Consider the following 23,656-nt stretch of genomic DNA (forward strand, 5'->3'; position numbering starts at 1 on the left):
GTGAACAAATCAGGATAATGGTATTTTTGTGAAACCCTACATTCACCAATTTGTACTTCACATGTAAAAGATGATTGTAAGAAGGCTACTGGCCTGAATGAATCAGATTAGTCTCATTTCCTAGAATTGCTATGTCCAGCACCCTGAGTTGTATGTTATTCATTCTCTAAAAAGAGATGATAAAAGATGTTTATAAGAATGCTTGCTCTGTGGATGAATGAGGACAGGGTTATTTCTGTGAAACACTGTGTTCAACAAATGAGTGCTGCAGACGCCGCCTCCAACACTGGGGATTATAATTCGACATGAGATTTGGTGGAGACACTGATACGGTTTGGCTCTGTATCCCCACCCAAATCTCATCTCTAATTGTAATCCCCATATGTCAAAGGAGGATCCTGGTGGGAGGTGATTCGATCATGGGGGTTGTTTCTGCCATGCTGTTCTTGTGACAGAGTTCTCACGAGATTGGGTTGTTTGATAAGCAGCACCTCTCCCTTCTGACTCTCTCTCCTGCCACCATGTAAGACGTGCCTTGCTTCCCCTTCACCTTCCGCCACGATTGTAAGTTTCCCGAGACCTCTCGAGCCATACAGAACTGTGTGTCCATTAAACCTCCTTTCTTTTCTTTCTTTAAACCAATGAAACCATTTTATTACTGTTAATCAGTTACTTAGAAATCACTTTTACTAGAGTTTAGACTACTAACACCTTAGGGAGACTATTCTCTCTTTTTTTCATTATTATTTTTCAAAAGAGAGAATGTTTCTGGTATTCCTGAAATTAGTATGTTGAGGAAATCTTTCCATTATCAGTATCATTTAAATGATGTTGAAGTCTGGGGAAAGTAAATTTTTTCCAAGGCTACACACATATCTATTCTTTGAATACAGGAAACTGAATATGCAAATCCAGACAGTTGCAGAATTTTCACCAAGAGTCTAAGAATGGATAAGTGTGTTACTGTGAATGGACTCTATAGGCAGTATTAATTGCTTTGCTTTCAGATACCGTCTCTCAGTGTGAGATCTCAAAGTCCCAAAAATCAAGTGTTGTTTCTTCAGTCTTTGTTCCTTGCTTCTTTCTTTCTTTTTTTTTAAAATTATACTTTAAGTTCTGGGATACATGTTCAGAACATGCAGGTTTGTAACACAGGTATACAGAGGCCATGGTGTGAACCTCCTTTCTTTATAAATTACTCAGTCTCAGGTACTATCTTTATAGCAGTGTGAGAATGGACTAATACAGACATAGATCCAAAGCATATCAAGAACTCTGTGCTATATGTGCTCTAAAAGTCATGTATAAAAGCTATTTCTAAGAGTGCTAGTGGCATGAATGAATCAAGACAGTGTTACTGCAGTATTTCTGTGAAGCACACTGTTCACACTCTGCCCTACATGTTATAGTCTCTGTATATACACAGCATGAATATGATTTTAAAAGCTCTTCTTACCTGAATAAATTAGGATAACGTTTTTTTCTGTCTATCCTTGGGTTCACCAGTCTATGCAGCATGTTACATGCTCTCCAAAGAGACATGTACATACAAAATAAAAGAATACTTGTGTGAATGAATCACAATCGTGTTTTTAGTGAAATGCTTTGTTCAACAGTCTGTGCCATAGGTTATCCAATATCTATCGAGACATTTAAACAATTTTTTCAAAGTGTTCTATCTGCATTCATGAATCAGGATAATCGGTGAAGCACTTCGTTCAGCACGCTGTTCTGCACATTATATTCTCTCCATAGACATAAGTGTGAATGATGATTCTAAGAGCTCTTCTTTCCTGAGTGAGTCAGAATACTGTTTTGTCTACCTAACACTGGGTTTCCTAGTCTGTGCTGCATTTATACCTTCTTGTTAAAGAAAAAGTTTCTAAAGGTGCTGATTGCATGAAAGAACACCGTGTTCAGCACCTGCCACGTGTCACACATGCTTTAAAGGCACATATATAAGCGTGTTTCTAACAATGCTATTTGCTTAAATTAACGAGGATAATATCATTTCTGCAAAACACTGTGTATTAGTATTCTAGGGCTGACATAACAAAATATAATTTACTGGGAGACTTACAAAAAAGAAATTAATATTCTCACAGTTCAGGAGGGTGGAGGCTCAAGTGTTGGCAGGTCTGATTTCTCCTGAGTCTTCTCTTAGAGGCTTGCAGATGGCTGTGTTATCACTGTGTCCTCACGTGGCCTTTCCTCTGTGCAGGTGCACCCGTGGTATCTCTTCTTCTATAAGGACACCAATTAGATTAGGCTTCCACTCTATGGCATCGTTTTAACGTATTCACCCCTTTAAAGACCTTATCTTCAAATTCAGTTACACCCTGAGATACTGGGGTTTGGGATCTCAACATAGACACTGTATGGGGACACAATTCATTCCATAACATTCCACCTACTGGGCACCCAAATTTATGGCCTTATCATGTGCAAAATAAATCTACCTCATTTCAAAACCCCAACATATCAGCCCATTTCAGCATCAACTCTATGCCCAAAATCTTGTCAGCATATCTACATCTAGCCTGGGTGAGACTCACTCAGAACATCTAAATTTAGTGTGGATGATGTCTCCTGAGGAGAAAATTCCCTTTCAGGTATAAACCTGTGAAATCAGGCAAGTCATCTGCTTTCAAACTACAGTGCTGGGACAGGCAAAAGATAGACATTCCCTTTCCAAAAGACAGAAATTGGAAGGAAGAGAGAGGCCATGAGTCTCAATCAACTCCAAAACCTATCAGAAAAATGTCATTAGCTTTTAAGACTCAAGAAGAAGTATCTTTGGTTTGATCTTGTGTCTTCTGAGCACGCTGTGGTTGCAGCCCCACCTTTCTGGCCCAGTGGGGAGGAAGCTTTTCCTGTGACAATGGGCAGCAACCCTGCTCCGATCGCCCTGGTTGGCAACCCTCCCAGGAGAGCCGAGGGCAACGCCCCCAACCCCAAAGCCTGAATGACAGCCCTGCTCTGGGGACCTAGATGGTGGTGACCTGGGCTGCCGTACCCAAGGAGGTGACAAGCTCAACCCCTGGTTCTGTGCTTTCTTTGCTTGTGGTGGTATTTGAAGCCCTGCCAATCTCAGAATCACTTCAGAGTCATTCCTTTCTTTACTTGAAGGATAACACATGTTCACAGATCTATTGTTTCCTCCTGTACAATCCCAGAAATCTGACACTCTTCTTTCATCGTGTGCCATCTCTGTCCTCTTTGCTCCAAGCTGTCAGTGTATCTGCTGGTACAGCCCCATGCCTTTTCTTGGCTTCTGCTGAGATAGCTAAGTAGATCTATGAGTCACACCCATAATCTTGTTATTGGGTGATTTTCCAGCCACATTCTTGGTGTTCTTTCCAGAAATCACTATTTTTTTTTTGGAAATATGAGTAGTCTCATAATATTCCAAGTCTTCAAGTTCTAGTTCCTTTTTGCTTACTAATACTTTCAATTTATCTATTTTCTCCCACATTTTATTATAAGCAGTAAGGAGAAATCAAGCCACACTTTTAATACTTTGCTCAGAAATCTCTTTAGTCAGCTAAATATCCAGGTTTGTCACAAATTCTGCTTTCCCCAAAATACTAGGGCACAATTCAACCCCTTCACCGCTTTGTGTAACAAAGATGACCTTTATTCTCCAGCAACATACTCATCTTTTCCACTTGAGTTCTCATCAGAATGGTTTTTACCACCCACATTTCTATCAACAATCTCTTCAGGGTAACTCAAACACCACACCCCGGGAGACTTAAAAAGCAGAAGTTCATTGCTCACAGTTCTGGAGCCTGGAAGTCTAAGATCAAGGTGCTGACATATTTAGTTTCTCCTGAGTCCTCTTTTCCTTGCTTGCAGATGGCCGCTTTATCATTCTGTCCCCACATGGCTCCTTTTTTGTACATGTTCACTTCTGGTATCTCTTTCTGTTCTTATAAGGACATCCGTCCTATTGGATTAGGGCTTCACACTAATTGCTTTTTTATTTTTTGAGACAAGGTCCTGCTCGGTCGCCCAGGATAGAGTGCAGTGGTGAGATCATGGCTCACAGCAATCTCGACCTCATGGGCTCCAGCAATCTTCCTACCTCAATGGCCAAAGTAGCTGGGACCATAAGCATGTGCCACCAGGCCTGGCTACATTGTTTTAACTTAATCATCTCTTTACAAACTTATTTCTAAATATGGTTACAGTGTTTTCTTTGTTGTTTGATTTTTTTTTTTTTTTCTTCAGATAGTCTTACTCTGTAGCCCCAGGCTGGAGTACAATGGCACCATCTCAGCTCACTGCAACTTCCGCCTCCCAGGTTCAAGCAATTCTTCTACCTCAGTCTCTCGAGTAGCTGGGATTACAGGCACCCGCCACCACGCCCAGCTAATTTTTGCATTTTAGTAGAGACGGGATTTCACCATGTTGGCCAGGCTGTTCCCGAATTCCCGACCTCAGGTGATCTGCCTGCGTCAGCCTCTCAAAGTGCTAGGATTACAGGCATGAGCCACCATACCCCGCCAGTATGGTTATATCTAAGTATGGTTACATCCTGACCTTTTGGGGCTTGAGACTTCCTTTGAATTTTGTGGGGGTGCACAATTGAGCCCATAACACACTGTATTTCCATCTGTTGTGCCTGTTATGTCCTCTAAAGAGACATGCGTAAATCATGTTTATGAGAATGCTTGCTGTGTGGACAAAACATGAATCAAGTGTTTTGATGTGACACACTCTGTTCAGCAGTGTGGGCTGAATACAGTGTAAAGACACATGCTTGCACCTGTAATCCCAGCACTTTGGGAGGCTGAGGTGGGTGGATTGCCTGAGTCCAGGAGTTTGAGACCAGCCTGGGCAACATGGTGAAACCCCATCTCTACAAAAAACACAAAATTTAGCCAGGTGTGGTGGTGCACACCTATAGTCCCAGCGACTCAGGAGGCTAAGGTGTGAAAGGATCATGTGAGCCTGGGAGGTGGAGGCTGTAGTGAGCTGAGTTCATACCACTGCACTCCAGCTTGGGTGACAGAGCGAGACCTGTTTTAAAAAACAAAATACACGTGTATGATGGTAATTTTTTTTTTTTTTTTTGAGACAGAGTCTTGCTGTTGCCAGACTGGAGTGCAGTGGCACTATCTCGGCTTACCGCAACCTCCACCTCCCAGGTTCAAGCAGTTCTCCTGCCTCAGCCTCCCGAGTAGCTGGGACTACCGGCACACACCACCATGTCCAGCTAATTTTTTTTTTTTTTTTTTTTTTGTATTTTTAGTAGAGATAGGGTTTCACTGTATTAACCAGGATGGTCTCGATCTCTTGACCTTGTGATCTGCCCACCTCAACCACCCAGAGCGCTGGGATTACAGGCATGAGCCACCGCGCCCGGCCGTATGATGATATTTCTAAGAGCGCTAGTTGTGTGAATGAATCAGTACTGTGAAATGTCTGGGAAACTCTTTGTTACATGTTACGCATTCTCCAAACATGTTTAAAAGATGTTTCTAAGATTTCTACTTACCTGATTGAATCAGATACTATAATTTGTTTGAACCACTGTGCTCACCACTCTGTGCTGCCTGCTATACATTCTTTAAAGAGCCATGTGTTCAGTATTGTCTAAAGTACTCGTTTTAAGTGAATCAGGACCATTTTAGATCTAAAATACTGTATTTGATAATCTGTGCTTTATGTTATATATGCTAGGGCACATGTATGAAAGACACTTAGAGTGCCGGTGGTAGGAATGATTTAGTATAGTGGTATTACTGTGAAGCATAGCATTTAGTTCTCCATGCTGCAGGCTATACATTCACAACAGATACATGCGTAAAAATATTTTGAAGAGTACTGTGCTAGGCCATTTTGGCACTACTATAAAGAAATACCTGAGGCTGGATAATTTATAAAGCAAAGAGGAGTTTTTTTCTTTTCTTTTTTTTTTTTTTTTGACGGAGTCTTGTTCTGTCGCCCAAGCTGGAGTTCAGTGGCTCAATCTCTGCTCACTGCAAACTCTGCCTCCTAAGTTCCAGTGATTCTTCTGCCTCAGCCTCCCAAGTAGTTAGGATTACAGGTGTGCGCCACCATGCTCAGATAATTTTTGTATTTTTAGTAGAGATGGGGTTTCACCGTGTTGTCCGGGCAAAGAGGTTTAGCAGGCTCACGGTTCTGCAGGCTGTACAAGCATGGAGCTAACATCTATTCAGTTTCTGGTGAGGGGCCTCAGGAAGCTTACAGTCACAGCCAGAGGTGAAGGGGGAATAGCACATCCCAGGGTGAGGGTGGGAGCAGGAGAGAGAGAGAGAAGGGGCCAAGCTCTTTTAAACAACCAGATCTCATGTGAACGCAGCACAAGAACTCCCTCATTTATCACAAGGATAGCACCAAGCCATTCATGAGGGATCTGCCCTCATGACCTAGATACTCCCCATTAGGCCCTATCTCCAACATTGGGGATCACATTTCAACATGAGATTTGGAGGGGACAAACATCCAAACCATATGAAGTATGGTTATGTGACTGAATCAGAAGAATTTTATTTCATTGAATCATGCATTCAACACTCTTCTGCCCATTACACACTTTTATTTATTCATTTGCTTTTTTTGAGATGGACTCCAGCTCTGTTGCCCAGGCTGGAGTGCAGTGGTGAGATCTTGGCTCACTGCAACCTCTGCCTCCTAGGTTCAGGCTATTCTCCTGCCTCTTTCTCCTGAGTAGCTGGGACTATAGGCAACCGCCCCCATGCCACGCCTAGCTATTTTTAATTTTTTTAGTTTTAGTAGAGACAGGGTTTCACCATGTTGGCCAGGCTGCTCTCAAACTCCTTATCTCAGGTGTTCCGCCCACCTTGGCCTCTCAAAGTGCTGGGATTACAGGTGTGAGTCACCACGCCAAGCCCATTATACACTTTTTAAGGAGATGCATAAATATGTTTCTAAGAGTGCCAACTGAATAAATATAAATCAGTCCCATGCTATTTAATGAAGCATTTTATCCTGTTCCCTATGCCACATGTTTTACACTCTCCAAAGACACATGTGTAAAGGAATTTCTTTTTTTTTTTGGAAACGGAGTTTTGCTCTTCTTGCCCAGGATGGAGTGCAATGGCACCATCTCGGCTCACTGCAACCTCCGCTTCCTGGGTTCTAGCGATTCTCCTGCCTCAGCCTCCCTAGTAGCTGGGATTACAGGCACCCACCACCACGACCAGCTAATTTTTGTATTTTTAGTAGAGAAGGGGTTTCACCATGTTGGTCAGGCTAGTCTCGAACTCTCGACCTTAGGTGATCCGCCCGCCTCGGCCTCCCAAAGTGCTGGAATTACAGGTGTGAGCCACCACACCCGGCCGTGTAAAGGAATTTCTAACAGGTCAACTTGTGTGGACGAATCAGTTTTATTTCTATGAAGCACAGAGTTCAGCACGCGATGATGCATGGTATGCATTCTTTATGACACACGTGTAAAAGATGTTGCTAAGACTGCTATTTGTGTGCATAAACCAGCATAATGTCATTTCTGTAAACCTCATTGTTCAGGATTATTGCTGTACATTATACACTTCATAAAATTTTATGGGTAAAAGATGTTTCTAAGAGTGCCAGTTGTGTGAATGAATCAATATACTGTCACATCTATGAAACATTATTTGCCGCATTCTGGACTGGACTGTAAAATCTCGGTAAAGAGACACATGTAAACTGTGTTTTGTTAAGAGATAATTGTGTAATGAACCAATGTTATATTCGTGAAACCATATGTACTGCTCTCTGTGTGCCATGTTATACACTGGAAATACAAATACATAAATGACATTTGTAACATTCTTATGTGGCTCAATAAATAGTATAGTGTAATTTCTATGGACTACATTGTATGTAAATATGCTTGTAATAGCACTGGTTGGGTGAATGAATAAGGATAGTGTTATTTCAGTGAAACATTGTTCAGTACTTTATTGTTTATTGTACACTCTAAATACAACTGTATAAAAGATACTTAATGTGGGCTTAAACTGCATGAGCACACTTACATGTAGATTTTCTTCTGCCTCTGCCACCCCTAGACAGCAAGACCCCCCCACCTAGACAGCAAGACCCATCTCTCTTCTTTCTCTTCCTCCTCAGCCTACTCAACATGAAAATGACAAGGATGAAGACCTTCACAATGGTCCACTTCACTTAATGAATAGTAAATAGTAAATTTTCTCTTCCTCATGATGTTTGAAATACTATTTTCTTTTCTCTAGCTTATTTCATTGTAAGAATACAATATGCAATACATATACAAAATATGTGTTAACCAACTGTTTATGTCATTGGTAAGGCTTATGGCTAACAGTAGGCTATTAATAGCTACATTGTGGTGCAGTCAAAAGTCATATACAGAGTCTCGATTGTTTGGGGGTTTGGTGCCCCCAATCTCTGCATTGTTCAAGAGACAACCACAGCGTTATTTCTGTTAGACACGTGTCAGCACCCTATGCTGTTACTGTGACTTGCTATTTTTTTAAATCTCCCTTATAACTGTAGGATAACTCTCTGTATAATTCTAAGTATAGTGAATCCCCAATACGTGCAAATTAAAATGGTGACCTGTATCTTTAAAGAAAATTAAATCTTTAAACATGCTCATGACAGCTTGTGTTTTTCATAAACCATTAAGTATATCAGAAGGTTAGTCACATACTTGATGGCTTATGTATTAAATCTCTTAATCAGTAACCAGCAGAACAGGATCGAGTCCTCGCTCTGCCACTAACTAGCTATTTCACCATGAGTAAGTCACTCTGCTTGTTTGGATCTTAGTTTATAAAGTGGGGAGTGTTAGGCAATAGAGCACTGTCGTGCCTTTCAGTGCCAACTTTCTCCAGCTCATTATGCATAAGCTACATCAGTATGTAGGTTTTATTTCTGTTCTGGAAACTACAGCCTCTATCTCTGTATTTATAGCAACTGCTTAGGTTACAAGTTAATCAGTCACCACTGAATGAATGTGGTCTATACATTGGTCCAGTAGTCAGTTTATGCTTTTATTTACCTTTTGCTTAGAGCCCAGCTCATATTTGACTACAGAAAAAATTATGGCTGTTAGAAGGGGGTTTCTCTGTGAGGAATAAGGAAGAGATGAGACCAGAAAGCAACTCATGGCATTCACAAGGCATTTGATGTTGCACATCAGGACAGAGGCCTGCTAACAGACACTGGCTGGGTTAAAAAAAAAAAGTTCTAAAATTATGTGTGTTTCCCTGTGTGGGGAGGTGTTTATGCATGCGTGTATAAGCAGGCACTTTCAAGAGCATGTGTGCATGTCTAATTATTTTTCAAAGATATTTGTAATCCAGAAAATGTTCAGAGCCACTGACATAATGGAATATACCATTGTTTTTCTTTCAGTCAATGAGTTAACAGTCACAAATAATGCTCTTTGGAGACAGGTAGAGCAAAATGGTCAAACGGAACCCTTGAGCAATTGTCCTCCTTACCCCCACTCCCACAGGAACATCAAGTTAAACAACTACCCTTACAATAATACACCTTCATAAGAACTAAAAAACTGGGTGAGAGGTCACATAGTACCTGATTTTTGTGTAACAGCAAGACAAGAAACATTGAAGGGTGTAGGAAGGAGAGTTTCATATTACCTACACTACCCTCCTCCAGACCCAGGCAGTACAGCACGGAGACAGAGAGAGACAGAGAAGTGCCACAGACTGCCACCCCATTACAGTGGAAGACAGCATTTGGTAGAATTTTACCAGTGCCCACAAAGCAAGAAATTAGATCAGTCCCGTGCCAAAGAGTAACCCATTGCCCCAACAGAAGGTACCCAAGTTCCAACTTGCTCTACCACCAGCTAGCTGAAGTGGCCTAAAGGCCTGAATAAATATCAGTGGCAGCAAGGCCATAGCACTGTGGACCTTGGGCAAACTCTGGTACTGGTCTCAAACGCTGTAGGCTTGGGGTGTGATCCTGCATCACACCACATACGGCAGCCATGGGATTGCCTATGTCACCCTTCTCCTGACTCTAGGCAGAGCAGTGTGGAGAGAGACTCCTTCTACTTGGAAAACGAGAGAAAAGAGTACAGGGAATATTGTCTTGCAATTGGGTACCAGCTCAGCCACAGTAAAACAAAGCTCTGGGCAGAGTCCCATAGCTCCTGATTCCAGGCCATTGCTCCTGGATGGTGCTTCCAGACCCAGAAGGGAATCTGCTGTCTTAGTGGGTCAAACCCACGTCCTAGAAAGCTTCACCACCTGCTGAATAAAGTGACCTTGGGCATTGAATAAACATCAGTGGGAGTTAGGCAGTAGCAGATGTGGGCCTTGGGTATGCTCAGGTACTGTACCAGTCTGGGACACTGTGCACTTCAAGTGTGACCCAGCACAGTGCCAGCTATGGTAGCCACGAGAGTGTTTGCATCACCCCTTCCCCAGCTCCAAATAGTCCGGCACCATTCCATGTGGAAAATAAGAGGGAAGAAAGTGAAAAACTTTACTTGGGAACACAGGGAATTCTTTTTTATTTTCTTCAAGTCCATCAGGGCTAGGTACATAGGAGTCTGCAAGAGTTGCAGCATACCTGAGCTTAAGGTGTTCTGTAGTGCTGGAATGGCTGCAGTGACCATGTAGGTTTCAGGAACTCAACTCCCTGTCCCCTTTGAATGCTTGGAAGGCCCTCTGAGGAAGGATGAGTAAAAATAAAGCCAGACACCAATTACTGGAATACATACCTAACTTTTCAATGCCCAGACATCAGTGAATGTCCACAAGCATCGAGAACATCCAGGAAAACATGACCTCAACAAACGGACTAAATAAGATGCCAGTGACCAACCCTCAAGTGACAGAGTTATGTTACCCCTCAGACAGAGAATTCAAAATAGCTATTTTGAGGAAGCTCAATGAACTTCAAGAAAACACAGAGAAGGAATTTAAAAAATTTATCAGAGAAACTTAACAAAGAAATTGAAAAAACAAAAAAGAATCAAACAGAAATCCTGGAGGGGGAAAATACAATTAACAAACTGAAAAATGCTTCAGGGTGTCTCAACAGTAGAACTGATCAAACAAAAGAAAGAATTATGGAGCAGAAGACAGGCTATTTGAAAATGCACAGTAAGGACAAAAGAAATAATAGAAAAGAATAATGAATACTTACAAGATTTAAAAGATAGACTTAAAAGGGTAACTCTAAGATTTATTGGCCTTAAAGAGGAAGCAGGAAGAGAGGCAGGTTTAGAAATCTTATTTAAATAAATAATTTTAAAAAATTTTCCAAAGCTTGAGAAAGAAATATGAAATATCCAGATGTAAAAAGGTCAAAGATAACCAAACAAATGTAACCCAAATAACACTGTCTCAAGGCAAATAATAATCAAACTTTCAAAAGTCAAGGACAAAGAGAAGACTTTAAAAGTAGCAAGAGAAATGAGGCAAATAACAAATAACAGTGCTCCAATTCATCCGGCAACAGCCTTCTCACAGAGGTCAAAAGGGAGTAAGATGACATATTCAAAATGATGAAGGGAGTGGGGGAACCCTGTCAACTGAGATATCCTTTAAATATCAAGGAGAGATGTCTTGCACAGATAAACAAAAGCTAAGGAATTCATCACCACCAGACATGTTTTACAAGAAATACTAAAGGGAGTTTGTCAATCTGAAAGAAAAAAAGTATCACTAATGTGCAACAAAAAAACATTTGAAGGTATAAAACTCATTGGTAAAAGTAAGTACATAGACGGTCAGAATACTCTAATACTGTAACTGTAGTGTATAATTCAAGATTTACTGTATTATGATGACTAAAAGACAAATCTATCAAAAATATAATAGCTACAGTGACCTATTATGAGACAGGCAATATAAAAATATATATATTGAGACAAAAAAAAAAAAAGCAAAATGTGTGTGGGGGGGTTAAGGTAGTGTAGAATTTTTTTTTCAGTTTTTCCTTTGTTTCTATTCTTTTCTTTATGATAGATGATAAATTGTTATCTGTTTAAAATAACTTATTGGCTGGGCATGGTGGCTCATGCCTGTAATCCCAGCACTTTGGGAGGCTGAGGTGAAAAGAAACCAGGCACATTCCTCCATGTATCTCCCAACATCCTGAGCCCAGCACAAACACATTCCTCCATATCTCTCTCAACTTTAGAAAAACACCACCTGGGAAATCTCCGATAAGGGCACAGCGGGAACCAATACAATATGCTAAATGTATAATGTTAACCAATTGTAATGTTGTAACCAAAAGAATTCCCTTGTTCCCCTGTAACTTTACATATCCTGTTTACATCGAGCTATAAAAAGCAAGCACTCGCATTGTTCGAGGCCCTCTTGTATGCTGTGGAATGGAGGGACCAAGTTCGAACTTGCAGTAAAAGATCCTTGCCGCTTGGCTTTGACTCTGGACTCTGGTGGTCTTCTTTGGGGAACAAACGGTCTGGGCATAACAGAGGCAGGTGAATCACCTGAGGTCAGGAGTTTGAGACCAGACTGGCCAACATGGTGAAACCCCATCTCTACTAAAAATACAAAAATTAGCCAGGCGAGGTGATGGGTGCCTGTAATCACAGCTACTTGGTAGGCTGAGGCAGGAGAATCACCTGAACCCTGGGCAGCAGAGGTTGCAGTGACCTGATATTGTGCCATTGCATTCCAGCCTCAGTGACAGAGTAAAACTCCATCTCAAAAAACTACAAAAACCAAAAAACCTGTTATATCTCATGGTAACCACAAAGCAAGATCATATAATAGATACACTAAAAATAAAAAGCAAAGAATTGAAACATGACCATAGAAAATCACTTAACCACAAGGAAGAAAGAAAGAATAGAAGATGGGAATAATTACTATTATTATTATTATTATTATCTTAGCAATAAAGCTTTTTAATCACCTGGGTGCAGGTGGGCTGAGTCCGAAAAGAGAGTCAGCGAAGGGAGATAAGGGTGGGGCCGTTTTATAGGATTTGGGTAGGTAAAGGAAAATTATAGTCAAAGGGGGGTTGTTCTCTGGCGGGCAGAAGTGGGGGTCACAAGGTGCTCAGTGGGGGAGCTTTTTGAGCCAGGATGAGCCAGAAAAAGGAATTTCACAAGGTAATGTCATCGCTTAAGGCAAGGACTGTCCGTTTTCACTTCTTTTGTGGTGCAATGTCATCAGTTAAGGCGGGGCAGGGCATTTTCACTTCTTTTGTGATTCTTCAGTTACTTCAGGCCATCTGGGCATATATGTGCAAGTCACAGGGGATGTGATGGCTTGGCTTGGGCTCAGAGGCCTGACATTCCTGCCTTCTTATATTAATAAGAAAAATAAAACAAAATAGTGTTGAAGTGTTGGGGTGGGGAAAATTTTTGCAGGTGGTACAGAGAGAGAATGGGCGATGTTTCTCAGGGCTGCTTCAAGCGGGATTAGGGGTGGCATGGGAACCTAGAGTGGGAAAGATTAAGCTGAAGGGAGATCTTGTGGTAAGGGGTGATATTGTAGGGTTGTTAGAAGAAACATTTGTCATATAGAATGATTGGTGATGGCCTGGATACGGTTTTGGATGAATTGAGAAACTAAACGGAAGATACAAGGTCCGAATAAAACAAGGAGAAAAAAGGGTATTAAAGGACTAAGAATTGGGAGGACCCAGGACATCCAATTAGAGAGTGCCCAAGGGGGTTCAGCCTAATTACTTGCTTGGTTGGCAAGTTTTTTGGCTCTATCCTTGAGTTTTTTTCTGTTGTCATACCAGGCCAGATTGATTTAGGTAAAAACAGCACTCTTCATTTAAGAATATACAGAGTCCTGCTTTTTCATCAGTGAGTAAGTCGAGGCCTCGGCGGTTTTGGAGGACAACTGCAGCTAAAGAGTCAACTTGGGCCTGGAGCACTGATAAATTTTGTGGTATGTCTGTGATGCTAGCAGAGAAGTCATTAGACAGGCTATGGAAGGTCGTGACAGAGGTTGAAATGCCTGCTATTCCAGTACCCAGAGCAATAGTGGAGGCAGAAAGTCCTAAACCGACCAGCAAGGGAATTGTAAGAAGAGTTAATAGGTTTTAAAAGGCCATGCTGTAGCAAGCGAGTGATAACAGGCTTTAATCCTTTTAAAGCATGCTGTGGGATGGGATATTGGCGTTGAGTGGGGTAAGGGTGATTGGGTTTTAATGGGATAGTAATGGGCATGTGACTGGTTGCCAGGGAAGAAGTAGAGATGTCCCATCCTTGTGAGTTAAGGTCAGGCGATAGGAGAGGAAGACGTAAAGGAGGCTTTGGGTTGGGGAGAAGGGCGGCAATGAGATGTGGCTGTAGTCCAGGAATAGTCAGGGAAGCAGATAATTTGGTTAAAATCTCTTGGCCTAGTAAGGGAACTGGGCAGGTGGGCATAACTAAAAAGGAGTGTATAAAAGAATGTTGTCTAAATTGGCACCAGAGTTGGGGAGTTTTAACAGGTTTAGAAGCCGGGCTGTCAATACCCACAACAGCTATGGAGGCAGGGAAATAGGCCCTTGAAAAGAAGGTAATGTGGAGTGGGTAGGCTCGTATTGATTAAGAAGGGGACGGACTTACCTTCCACTGTAAGAGTTACCTAAAGCATCTGTGATGGTCCAGGAAGCTTCCGAGGCGATGGGGCAGCGTCAGTCTTCAGCCACTAAGCCAAGAAGATCTGGGAAAGCGTCAGTCAGAGAGCCCTGGGTCAGAGCTCCAGGGGCTCTGGGAGTGGCTGCCGGGCAAGTTGGACAGTCCAATTTCCAGTGGGGTCCCGCACAGATGGGACACGGCTTAGGAGGAATCCCAGTGGCTAGATTTCCGGCACTTGTAGCAAGCTCCTGGGGGAGGAGGTTCTGGAGGAACCCCTGGCAGCTGCGGTTCAGGCATTTGGAGTTGTGTGCTGGAGATGTGCCTGGGGTTTGTCCCACAGTGGAGGCAAGGAATTGCAACTTAGAAATAAGTTGCTACTTGGCTGCCTCTACTCTATTATTGTACACCTTGAAGGCGACGTTCATTAAGTCCTGTTGTGGGGTTTGAGGGCCGGAATTTAATTTTGGGGGTTTTATTTAATGTTGGGAGCACATCGGGTAATAAAATAAAATGCATATTGAGAATAAGACGGCCTTCTGACCTTTCAGGGTCTAAGGCTGAAAAGTGTCTCAAGGTTGCTGCCTAAACGGGCCATGAACTGGGCTAAGTTTTTTATATTTGATGAAAAAGAGCCTAAACACTAACTGATTTGGGAGAGGTCGGATAAAGAACAAGGAGCATTAAACTTGACTATGCCTTTAGCTCTAGCCACTTTTTTAAAAGGAAATTGCTGGGCAGGCGGGGGAGGGCTAGTCAAGGAACGAAACTGTAAGCCAGCCCGGGTATGAGGAGGGGAGATGATAAAAGGATTACAGGGTGGAGGAGTGGAGGCTGAGGAAAACTGGGACCTAGCTCAGCCTGGCGAGGAGGGGAGAGGTCAGATGGGTCTGTAGAAAAGGAAGACTGGAAAGATTCAGCGATGCTTGGGGTTGGGACTGAGGGGACAGGCAGGAGGGAAAGAAGGAAGATTTGGGACGAGTTGCATTGGGAACAGAGACTAGAGAGGGACTGATGTGTAAAAGAATGTCTGGACGTCAGGCACCTCAGACCGTTTGCCTATTTTACGACAAGAATTATTTAGATCTTGTAGGATGGAAAAATCGAAAGTGCCGTTTTCTGGCTATTTGGAACCACTGTCGAGTTTGTATTGGGGTCAAGCGGCATTGTAGAAGAAAATAAGACGTTTAGGTTTTAGGTCAGGTGTAAGTTGAAGAGGTTTTAAGTTCTTGAGAACACAGGCTAAGGGAGAAGAAGGAGGAATGGACGGTGGAAGGCTACCTATAGTGAAGGAGGCAAGCCCAGAGAAAAGAGAGAGTAGAGACATGGAGAGAAGGAGTTCAGGGGTTCTTGCCCCCCAGAAAAGCAGAGAAGGGGTTGGGGCTCTTGCCCCTCCCCCAGAAAAGCAGAGAAGGGGTAGAGACAGGGAGAGAAGGGGTAGGGGTTCTTGCCCCTCCCCCAGAAAAGTGGGACTTGCCGCTAAAGGTGAAGGACCAAGGTAGGCGTCCCTGCAGCGTGGTCAGACACCTCTGAAACGTGGGTGAGTAATCAGAGAGGCATCTCTGCAATGATTAAACACCAAGGGAAGGCTGCCTTCCCCGAGTCCATGACCAGCACCGGAGTTTTGGGTCCATGGATAAAACGTGTCTCCTTTGTCTCTACCAGAAAATGAAAGAAATTAAAATTACGAGAAGGGAGAGATTGAAGGATGGCACCAAGATTGGAAGGAGAAAGACGTTGAGGGATAGTGAGAGAGGTTGGAGAAGAGTGTAAAAAGGGGCCGCTTTCCCGATTTAAAATTGGTGAGATGTTCTTTGGGCTGGTTGGTCTGAGGACCAGAGGTCGTAGGTGGATCTTTCTCACAGAGCAAAGAGCAGGAGGACAGGGGACTGACCTCCCAAGGGAGTTCCCCCGATGCGAGTCATGGCACCAAAATCTCATGCACGTCCTTGTGAAGAGACCACCAAACAGGCTTTGTGTGAGCAATAAAGCTTTTTAATCACCTGGGTGCAGGAAGGCTGAGTCTGAAAAGAGAGTCAGCCGAAGACAGGAATTATAAAACAACCAGAAAACAAATAACAAAATGTCAGTAGTAAGTTCTTACCCATCAATAATAATAAAAGTCATTAAAAATATATAATTTTTGTATAGTATATAATTTTCATATAATAAAAACTAAAAAGCTTCTATACAGCCAAAGAAATAATTATCAGAGTTAATAAACAACCAACAGAGTGGGAGAAAAATCTTCAAAATCAATACCTCTGACAAAGGACTAATATCTAGAATCAACAAAGAACTCAAATCAGCAAGAACAAAACAAAAAGTGGGCTAAGGAAATGAATAGACAACTCTCACAAGAAGATGTACAAATGGCCAACAAGCATACGAAAAAATGTTCAACATCACTAATTATCAGGAAAATGCAAATCAAAACCACAATGAGATACTACCTCACTCTTGCAAGAATGGCCATAATCAGAAAATCAAAAAATAGTAGATGTTGGCATGGATGTGGTGAAATGGGGACACTTTTACACTGTTGGTAGGAATGTAAAGTAGTACAACCACTATGGAAAACAGTGTGGAGATTCCTTGAAGAACTAAAAGTAGATCTACCATTTGATCCAGCAATCCCACTGCTAGGTATCTACCCATAGGAAAATAAGTCATTATACAAAAAAGGTATTTGCACACATATGTTTATAGCAGCACAATTTGCAACTGCAAACATATGGAAACAGCCCAAATGCCCACCACTGAACAAGTGGAATAAAAAATATGGTTTACATATACCATGGAATACTACTCTGACATAAAAAGGAACAAAATAATGGCATTCGCAGCAACCTGGATGGAATTGGAGACTATTATTCTAAGTGAAATAACTCAGGAATGGAAAACCAAACATCATATGTTCTCACTCATATGTGGGAGCTAAGCTATGAGGACACAAAGGCATAAGAATGACATATTGGACTTTGGTGACTTGAGGGGAAAGGGTGTGGGGTAGCAAGGGATAAAAGACTACACATTGGGTACAGTGTACATTGCTAAGGTGATGGGTGCACCAAAATCTCAGAAGTCACCACTGAAGAACATATTCATGTAATCAAACACCACCTGTTCCCCCAAAACCAACTGAAATTAAAAAAAAAAACATAGAGTGGCTGAATGGATGAAGAAACATGACCCAACTATATGCTGCCTAATGGAAAACCACTTTACCTATAAATACATCTATACCAGACTGAAAGGAAAAACATATTCCATGCAAACAGAAACCAAGAAAAAAAAAAAAAAGCAGGAGTAGCTAAAGTTATACCAGATAAAATAGACTACAAGTCAGAGACTGTGAAAAAAACATAAAACCACGAGGAAGGTCACTATATAATGTTAAAGAGGTCCGTGAAGCAAGAGGATATAACTATTCTAAATACCTGTGCACTCAGTGCTGGAATACCAAAGCACATAAAGCAAGCATTAATAGCTCTAAAGGGAGAGATGGACTGTAATGCAATAATAGTAGGGGACTTCAACACCTCCGACTCAATAATGAAGAGTTCACCCAGACAGAAAAATAACAAAGAAATATCAAAGTGAAACCAAAATTAGACCAAATGGGCCTAATTGAAATTTGCAGATCATTTTACCTGACTGCTGCAGAATACACACTCTCATCAGCACATGGAACATTCTTCAGAATAGACCACATTTTGGGACACAAAACAAGTCTCAACAAATTTTTGAAAGTCGAATACAATTAGAAATCAATAAAAAGAAGAATCTTGGAAACTACACAAACACATGGAAATTAAACATCTCCTGAATGATGAATAAATCAATGAAGAAATTAGGAAGAAGATTGAAAATTTCTTTATACAAATAAAAGTGGGAACACTACATACCAAAATCTATGGGCTATAGCAAAAACAGTGCTAAGAGAGGAGTTTATACGAATAAACTCCTACATTGAAAAGTAGAAAGACTTCAAATAAACAACTTAACAATGCACCCAAAGTAGCTAGAAATGCAAGCTGAAACCAAACCCAAAATTAGTAGAAAGAAAGAAATAATAAAGATCAGAGAAGAAATAACTGAAATTGAGACAACAAAATTTAAAAATCAAGAAAACTGAAAAGTTGGCTTTAAAAAAAAAAATAAACAAAATGGACAAACCTTGAGCTAGACTAAGAAAAAAAAGATAGGACTCAGATAAGTAAAATCAGAAACAAATAAGGAGATGTAACAACTGAGACCACAGAAATACAAAGACTCATTAGAGACTATTATGCTTCTTTCCTCTCTGCTGGCTGAGCCTGAGGTTTTTATGGGCCCAGGATGGGGGGGCAGGGTAGGACATGGGGGGTTTCAGAAAAGGTAACATTCGAGCAGGAAACCAGGGAGGTAAGTTCTCGCTTTGTGCTGCAGCTTCAGATTCGAGGGTGGGGCCCTCACCAGGGACCAGCCCTCCCAGAATTTCTCTCCCTCCTGTCCCTATCATTTAGAGAACTCCTAAAAACAACAGCAATATAAAACAATCTGATTCAAAAATGAGCAATGGATCTGAACAGTTATTTCTGCAGATGATATACAAATTGTCAACAAGCATCACTAATCATCAGGGAAATGCAAATCAAAACCACAAAAAGATAAAACCTCAAAACCTCACCCCCATTAGGATGGCTACTATCAAAAACAGAAAATAACAAATATTGATAAAGACACAGAGAAAGTAGAACCCTGTGCAGTGTTGGTGGGGAGAGAGAATGGTGAAATCACTGTGGAAAATAGTATTGCAGTTCCTAAAACATATTTTTATATAATTACCATAGGATTCAGCAATTCCACTTCTGTGTATAAATAAAAAAGACTTGAAAGCAGGATTTTTGAAGTGATACTACTACACCTATGTTTATAACAGAACTATTCACGATAACCAAGAGGTGAAAACAACCAAAGTGTCTATAGACGAGCGAATGGATAAACAAAACGCGGTACATAGATAAAATGAAAGGAAATTGTGACATGGATAAACTTTGAAACTCTGACATAGATAAAGCAAGCAGTGACTCCTGGCAGCCTTCAAGATCTGGTGCATAATGAAGACATTATGCTAAGTGAAATATACCAGGCACAAAGGGACAAATATTGTACGATTCCACTTCTATAAGGTTCCTAGAGTAGTCAAGTTTATACAGGCAGACAATAGAATACTATTTGCCAGGGGATGGGGGCTGGGAAGAATGGGAGGAATTGTTTTTCAATGGGTACGAGTTTCATTTTGGAAAGATGAAAAAGTTCTGGAGATGGAAATCGATGATGGTTCCTTAACAATGTGAATGTTCTTAGTGCCACTGAACCATAGACTAAAAATGGTTAAAATGGTAAATTGTATGTTATGTATAATTTACCACAATAAAAAAGTGTATATGATATATAATTAAGGGAACCTAGTTTTCTCCAGGGGAAAAAGGAGGTGTAGAAGCCTGGAGGGTGTGCATGTGACTGTTGAAACATTAAAAGTATTCTTTAAGTAAGAGAGAGAGTAACCAGCTATGCCACTTACCAGTTGTCTGACTTTTTGCAAGTAGGTAAACCTCTCCATGCTTTAGTTTCTTAAACAATACAAATAAAAAGGGTTACATTTTTCCATCATTGTTACTCTTTTTTTTTTTTTTTCGTTATTCCCTCAAATGATTGCATAGTTAGTGGTTTGGGGGAATGGTGATATGGTTTGGCTGTGTCCCCACCCAAATCTCATCTTAAACTTTAGTTTGCATAATCCCCACATGTTGTGGGAGGAGACCCAGTGGGATGTAATTTAATCATGGGTGGGTTACCCTAATGCTGTTCTCGTGATAGTGAGTGAGTTCTCATGAGATCTGATGACTTTGTAAGGGGCTTTTCCCCCTTTTGCTCGACACTTTCCTTTGCTACCACCATGTGAAGAAGGACATCTTTACTTCCCCTTCTGCCATGATTGTAAGTTTCCTGAGGCCACTCTAGTCATGCTGAAATGTGAGTCCATTAAACCTCTTTCCTTTATAAATTACCCAGGCGTGGGCGTGTCTTTATTAGCAGCATGAGAACAGACTAATACAGATGGTTAACACTACACTTCTCTAAAGCAGGAACCCTCCTGTTACACCTACCTGTTTCCATTCATTCCACAATAGAATGAATAAATAAATTCATCCTGTAGACTGTTTTGTTTCTATCTCTTGCTCTCCATCTACCCAGTCCATGAGTACATAGACACACAGAAACACACACACACACATACACACAAACATGCAAATTTTGTAAATCTGCTTTCCTCCTACTCTAAGAATCACCAGATTTATTTTATTGACTCTCTTTTATGGCCAGTTTTCTTCCTAGCATTTATATCTTTTTTGGCAGTTCCCTGAAGGAGAAGGAAGTATGCATTTTGTTGCCAGGCAACAAGTATCTCCAGAATGCACATTACTTTTTTTAGATGGAAAAGGGAGTGTTTAATTTTTGTAACTGGGGTTTAATTTCAGTTCTTGAAAGGTCACTCGAATAATTCAGAGTTATGAAGAGTTGCTCAGCATAAATTGGAAGCCTAGTCTTTCCCTTAGTCCCCAGAGACAGGACCAGGAACTTCCAGCCGAGTTGTCCCTGGTCAAGGTCTCCCACCGTACTGTGAGATATTTCTATTTACAAATGCTAACAGGCCCAACAGGAGGAGGACATGTTTGCTTCCCCTTCTGCCATGATTGTAAGTTTCCTGAGGCCACTCTAGTCATGCTGAACTGTGAGTCCATTAAACCTCTTTCCTTTATAAATTATCCAGGCTTGGCCAAAATGGCAGACTTTACCTAGCCTGAGAGACAGGAGTAAATACTTAAAAAGAGGGAATTTAGGTAGATATGCATAAGAGAAAATTCATGGCAATAAAAACAATATAAATATGTGTCTTTTATAGGGGGAGGGAGTTTTGGGGTGACTGTAGGTAGGAAAACATTGTTTCAAGATAAGAATGGAGCAGTGAGGGCCGGGTGTGGTGGCTCATGCCTGTAATCCCAGCACTTTGGGAGGCCGAGACAGGTGGACCACCTGAGGTCAGGAGTTCAAGACCAGCCTGGCCAACATGGTGAAACCCCATCTCTACTAAAAATACAAAAATTAGCCAGGTGTGGCAGTGGGCCCCAGTAATCCTGGCTACTCCAGAGGCTAAGGCAGGAGAATCGCTCTGCTTGAACCTAGGAGGCGGAGGTTAAAGTGAGCTGAGATTGCACCACTACACTCCAGCCTGGTTAACAAGAGCAAAACTCCGTCTCAAAGAAAACCCCCCAAAACCCAAAAATAAAAAGAATGGGGCAGCAAAGTCAGATGCCATCCACTGCACCATATTTCATTTAATTATAATTCACATAAGCCCACATGCAAACGGCCAAAGCACCTTTATGATTTTCCATTTTTCAAAAACATTTTTTATTTAACTTTATAAAAATGACTGATAAAACATAAGGTTTGAACTCCTTAAAAATTACATATCTGTTTCCTTCCTTAAGGTCTATGATTCAGTGAGAACGAAGACTATTTTCAACTTTCTATCTTATCTTTTTAGAGATTTATTTATAATTTCCCTTATCTATATGTCCCTATGTGCTCTACTGTCCAGTCACATCTTAGGATACCACTGCCATTTATATCATTCTTTTTTTTTTTTTTTTTTTTTTTTGAGATTGCGTTTCACTCTTGTTGCCCAGGTTGGAATGCAGTGGTGCGATCTTGGCTCACTGCAAACTCTCCTTCCTGGGTTCAAGTGATTCTCCTGCCTCAGCCTCCTGAGTAACTGGCATTACAGGTGTGTGCCACCATGCCCAGCTAATTTTTGTATTTTTAGCAGAGATGGGGGTCTTTCCATGTTGGCCAGGCTGGTCTTGAACTCTTGACCTCAGGTGATCTGCCCACCTTGGCCTCCCAATGCTAGGATTATAGGCGTGAGCCACCCTTATATCATTCTTAAACAGACATGATCTTACATGCCATCCTCCAAGATGTCCTCCAGTTCCCAATAATTATTTTTCCCTCTGTAGTCTACATGTCTTGTTCCTTTATGTTTGACTCACTATAACTGACGGAAAAGTGAATTAGTTAAAAGGTGAGACTGCCCAAATAGTTTATAAATAAATAAATAACAAGATTTGATTCATTTCTATGTGCCCCTCATGTTTAACATATAAATACATACTCACAGCTTACATAAATGAGCCACAAACTAGCAAGTGTATCAACAGAGACTCACCCGATTCTTAAAGTAGAGCACAGTATCTTTCTCTCATGTGAAAGTTTAGAGTCATCACTCAAAAACATATGGCAAGATCCTCAGGAACCTCCTAAAAGAGAAAACATATCCAACAGCTGTATTGTTTAATGTATCTCCTAATCCTTTGATAACCAGTAACCTCTATGGAGTTAAAAAAGCAAATAACCAGTCAATAAAAATGTTAAATTAACCAGAGCATCTGAAAATAAAGCTGTTCCAAGCCATGGGTGAAAGGAAATAGAAGATACATTATAATCACACTGACAAGTAGCTTCATTTTTGATCTTGCCCATCAAGTGTTGGTGCTATAATGCCTTCCTCAGATAGGCAAAAAATCCACTTTCTAAAATAGAAAATATTCACTCTGGTTCTTTAAATAGTAAAGAGTAGCTGCCATCTAGTGACTTGTTGCTTAGTAATACTGCTGTATACCTTCTCTCCTCTCTGAGCCAGGGAACCCTTCCCATTCTCTACTGGAATTGAAACCTTTTCATTTTTCTGGAAAACCATTTCTCTAGCCTTCTGTTTTTAAATGCTGTTACCAGATTAAGGGGAGTGATTACTGAATTCTGAGTCTTCAAGCCCAGGCCAATGAAAGGGCAAAGTGAGAGCTCAGAGATACACAGAGGCTTCCGTGTATAAACAAGAAACCACCCGGTGGCACAGATGAGGTGAAAGAACCTTTTTTTTTTTTCAAAGCAAGCAGTGACTCCTGGAAGCCTTCAAGATCTGGTACAAAAGAGAATAAAAACCAACCAAAAATATTCAGGAAGACAATAGGGTAGTATCAGCCTTTTTTTTGT

General features: G+C 41.2%; 1 long non-coding RNA gene across 1 annotated transcript in view; it reads right to left on the bottom strand.

Moving 5' to 3' along the window:
• Positions 1-23,317, bottom strand: part of LOC116276332 — a 38,835-nt gene extending 15,518 nt beyond the window's left edge. The window contains exons 1-2 of the long non-coding RNA XR_004185749.1: positions 22,833-23,317; positions 2,081-2,244 (exon numbers count right to left, since the gene is read on the bottom strand). This is a non-coding gene — a long non-coding RNA (uncharacterized LOC116276332). The remainder of the gene's footprint in view (positions 1-2,080; positions 2,245-22,832) is intronic.
• Positions 23,318-23,656: the final 339 nt, after the last annotated feature.

Source organism: Papio anubis, chromosome 8, assembly GCF_008728515.1.
Source record: "Papio anubis isolate 15944 chromosome 8, Panubis1.0, whole genome shotgun sequence".
Lineage (NCBI taxonomy): Eukaryota > Metazoa > Chordata > Mammalia > Primates > Cercopithecidae > Papio > Papio anubis.